Below are 5,009 nucleotides of genomic sequence, written 5' to 3'. Positions count from 1 at the left end.
CACATTCTTTGATCAAAGACAGATAAGGAAGAACAGTCACTTTCTTTGAACAAAGACGGATAAGGAAGAACAGTCCCATTCTTTTATCAAAGACAGATAAGAAAGAACAGTCCCATTCGTTGATCAAAGACAGATAAGGGAGAACAGTCACATTCTTTCATCGAAGACAGCTTAGGAAGAACAGTCACTTTCTTTGATCTAAGACGGATAAGGAAGAACAGTCACATTCTTTGATCAAAGACGGCTAAGGAAGAACAGTCACATTCTTTCATCGAAGACAGCTTAGGAAGAACAGTCACTTTCTTTGATCAAAGACGGATAAGGAAGAACATTCACATTCTTTGATGAAAGACAGATAAGGAAGAACAGTCCCATTCTTTGATCAAAGACGGATAAGGAAGAACAGTCACATTCTTTGATCAAAGACAGATAAGGAAGAACAGTCACATTCTTTGATCAAAGACGGATAAGAAAGAACAGTAAAATAGAAAAGTAACATTAAAGATCCAACCAAAGACAACAGATTGGTCCGTCTGTCACCAGTGCCTTCATGACCTATCGAGGGATGTTCACAGTGGATACTGGAACAAAATATGCAAAACTGTGTGACTAAATACTGAGACAAGACTGATGTGGTTCTTTGTACTGAAAAGGGTTGAATGGAAACGTATATATGGTGTGACATTTCAGACATTTGAAAAGGTTTTTTTCTACCACATGATCAGTTTCCATACACACATTCATACAGATTGTTTGTCAGTATACAGGATAAGCGAATATATATCAAGAAGGAAATAATTATTTTTTTTAAATAACTGATAAGGGACAACATATCTGGGGATACCGGGAAGTTTGTGGTGGAAGCTACACACAAAGACAAATGTTAAGCACACCCTTATATATATCATTATTGTTTGGTCCCAATATTTGTTACTGTCATGAAAGATACTTACGGGAAGAATTACTTTTTCTCGAGATGGTGTAATCAGTCATGCGTGACGGAAGCTCACGTGCCATGCTGGTATGCCTGTGCAGTATGCTACTATCTCAAAAAGCAGTATTATCCGAAAGTTAAAATTGCTTTCTTAAGCTCGGTTATGACATTGTGTGACCATGGCACGAAGGCGATTATCAAACGCCACAATATGGCAAATAATCGGCATGCATAATGCAGGAATGTCTTGTAATGCCATTGGTCGGAATTTAGGGTATCATCACACTGTCGTAAGCCGTTTAGTCGAGAAACATGCTCAGATCGGTGATTACAGGATCTTCCTAGATCCGGAAGACCTGTGACGACACATCGCGAAGACAGGGACCTTTTCGTCTCATACGCCGAGAACAGTCGTAGATTACATGTGAGCCAATACAATAACGACTCTACCCTGACCAGCAATGAGCCCAGATTTGAACCCCTTTGAACATGTTTGGGATATTCTGGAGCGGCGCATACATTTCCTCCTGTACAAGATTTACGCCAATTGGAAGTAGCATTGCATAAGGAGTGGTTGTTGATCCAACGTGTGACTAGAGGTATGAAACGTAGGGTGGAATGCGTCATCTGGGCACGTGGAAACATTTTCATCCTTCCTTGTCTTTTTTTCTTTTATATTTTATGTATCATGTGATATATAAGAAAACATTTTGTGGCTTTTTAAAGTTAAAGTATTCATTCTCTGGCGTTGATGTTTAATATATAGAATAATCTATTTCTCCGAGCAGTGTCACTGATATGCTCAAACATACTGTTGTGTGTTCTACTGGGGACCCAGGTTCCATATCAGGTGTCCATTTTCTGTGTCAAACTCAGACATCAGACATGTTTGGGTTTTTTGTGCAAATTGGGTAAGCTTCAACTGGTACGTAATGCTATGTGAGTTTCCAGGGACAAACGAAGTGGGTCCAGAATGATTGGATCAAATTGGCTGGGAATGACAATTGGCCCGATTAAAGTCTTCTTTTAAGCGCCATTTGCTGAATCGATTGCAAATTAATTAATTTTTGATGATCGGTGTGAAATTTGAAATTCTTCAGGGTTAAACAATGATTACCGGAGTCTCGCTTTTTATAACCATGAATCGATCAGTTAAATGAGGGATGAAAAACATATTTCTTGTCAAGTATTGTTTACAATTATTTGGAATATGATTGTTTAATTTATAGAATTATATCATCAATACCAAATCAGTGAAAGTGACAAAGGCCTGAGGTTCTTTCTATCTTCAACGCCGACGCATGGCCTACTGCCCAACAATTACAACGGCAGTAGGTACACTATTCCATAGCAATATATAATATGATGGCAGTGGTCAGTATGACATATAAAGATACAGTGATGATAGGAAAACTCAGTGATGATAGTATATTCACCCCGCGTCGACAGTGGTCAAGCTTCCGAGAAAGCAGATGTTGACCTTTTGATCGGAGAGAACGTAGGGTAGGCTTGTATGGTGCTATCGGTTCCTGTAAGAATGCTGGATCCAAACTATGTATTGTCTTGTAAACCAGAGTGAGTCGTTTAAATTGCACTCTTTGTTGGATTGGCAGCCAGTGTAGTTGTTGAGTCACTATTGGAATTAGTGATGTATCCTGTCCTAGTCTTGTCTTCTGAACCTCAGATGCTGTCTACACCACGTTGGGTGTGCCTGACGACGAAGTGGGCCGGATGTTGTGCCTCAATTGGTCTCAACCAAGGAATTGTCCGAGCTGTGGATGTAGAAATTTAGTATCTATTCTGTAGATACCGACTATAGCTGTCTTGTTCAAGTAACGGCACATGTGGACGACCGGCTTGTGGCAAGTCATAACAGCTCCAAAGAGATCATATTGTGTTTCGATGAAGCAACATTTTGCGCAATTCCTGTTTGCAGCATACTCACGGCTCGTAGACGTTAATGTTCAGCAAGCCGTGGCATTGCATAAGCGTTATTAATGCTCAAACAAAAGTGTTTTTATTATCACCTGATTTTAGCTAAACAATCATTGTGTGCCGTTCACATGTGTATAAGAAGCATGCTCCCAACAAACACTTAAACATTCAAATTGTGCTCCTTGCGTGAACACTTTGTGGCGTCGGTAAAAGTCAGTTGGGTTTGGGTTAATTGAATCTCATGGAATCACGTACCTGTCTTTTCCCGGCCCTGTGGCCCATTCATTGGATCAACTCTACTATCCGGTCATCTGTTGCCAGGGTCATTGTATTGTACGTTCTATCCTGGTAGCGTACAAGTACCTACCACACAACTGTCGATGCTGATTGTCAGAAAAGATACTTTGGTTAAAATATGTTGAACTATAAAAGCAACACGGAGAGCTGTGTGTAAATTGACATTGACATTGAGAAATCTACATGACATCTGGGTACAGAATAAGTTTTCAGCAACCCATGCTTGTCGTAAGAGGCGACTAACATGATCGGGTGGTCAGGCTCGCTGACTTGGTTGAAGCATGACACCGATCCCAATTGCGTGGATCGTGGCTCATGATATCAATCACTGGATTGTCTGGTCCAGACTCGATTACAACAAACAAACACTAAAATCTTTGCTTGACGAATCAGAATTTAGGATTTAAATAATGAAATGGTCTGTACTTTTTACTATTAGGAACCCACCTAAAATAAATACCATTATATAAAGTCATCACTTTCTTCTTTGTTAGTTATTTACACACGGTTTTCCTGTGCTGGTGCAGATGGGGAAAGGGTCCTTTGCAATGTACAGGGCCATGTAAAATCGTGGACAATCAACATGAATAAATGATGTCCAAAAAAAGAAAAGAAAAAATAGAAGGGTCCTTTGTGTACCATCACCTGGTCCACAACCCTGTGGGAATGATTTACTCTAACAATAGTTATGTCGAAGACATGACATGTCCCTGGTCATAAACTTCACGACATCACAAATATCAGTGACTAGTATCACACTAAGAGTTGGATGATATATAGAGAATAATACACTCATTCTCGTTAGATACCATTTTTACGAAACGAGTGGACTTTCTATGGTATCTGACCGAGCGAAGGCGAGGTCAGATAACATAGAAAGTTCACGAGTTTTGTAAAAATGGTATCTAACAAGAATGAGTGTGGTATTTTATTTATTACCCACCTTAAATATGTATGTAAGTGTAAATACATGACAACTTTTGTTCGTTGACAGACCAAACTGAAACCGGTTGCAAAATCTGGTTGCGCATGAATATTGATATGCCCAAATATGGGCATTGCTTACATTCCAATGCATACGTATTAACAACATGCGCCTGCAGTTGTGTTTTCAACCATAATAGCACCGACGTTCAAGATCCTTTTGGAAGAATTTCTTCAACTTATGAGAATTCGAGCGCCATGTTGTTAGTACGCAGGATACCTATAAGAACATTTGAAAAGTCACATAAGCGCCGCGCTTTGAATATCGGACCAACAGTCGGTCACTCGCACTGCCGGGGTCCCGCCTGTGCATTCAAAATGGTGCGGTTTCCTTGATCTATCAGCTGAATTTATATCATGTCCGTACCATTTTGGAAGAGGGAAATCAGAGTGTTCGCCAAAGACATTCATGTTTACTGTACCACCTTTTACTGAGGACGTGAAACTCAACTCGCTCAAGTCTGCTTGCATGTCAGTGACAGCTTCGAACGAAGGGCAAGGTCACCACCGGAATAAGAAAAGATAACCGTGATCTACTCAGCGTTTTAGCAACATTTAGTTAGTGCCAGCTAATTATATATTGTGGAACCAGTTGCAGGCGAGTAGTAGCCACATGCTATTTTTAGCACAGTCAAGGTGGCAGCAGCATGGGACCAGGTCTCAGCACTGGTTGACAGGGGATTGCCTAAAAGTCGGGCCAAGAAAAGTCGGGCCGGTCCGGGCCAGCGGGTAATACTAAAAATGGATTGCAAAATAATAAAACGAAACGCGCATATCTAGGCAGATCTCAAATGTCCACAAACGTATAGTTTTGCTCATTTAATTGAGTTTGAATAAAAATGCACCTTCAACAATGTAA

This window comes from Haliotis rufescens, unplaced genomic scaffold, assembly GCF_023055435.1.
Source record: "Haliotis rufescens isolate VD_foot unplaced genomic scaffold, xgHalRufe1.0.p SCAF_1, whole genome shotgun sequence".
In the NCBI taxonomy this organism is placed as follows: Eukaryota; Metazoa; Mollusca; class Gastropoda; order Lepetellida; family Haliotidae; genus Haliotis; species Haliotis rufescens.
This window is presented reverse-complemented; position numbering follows the sequence as displayed.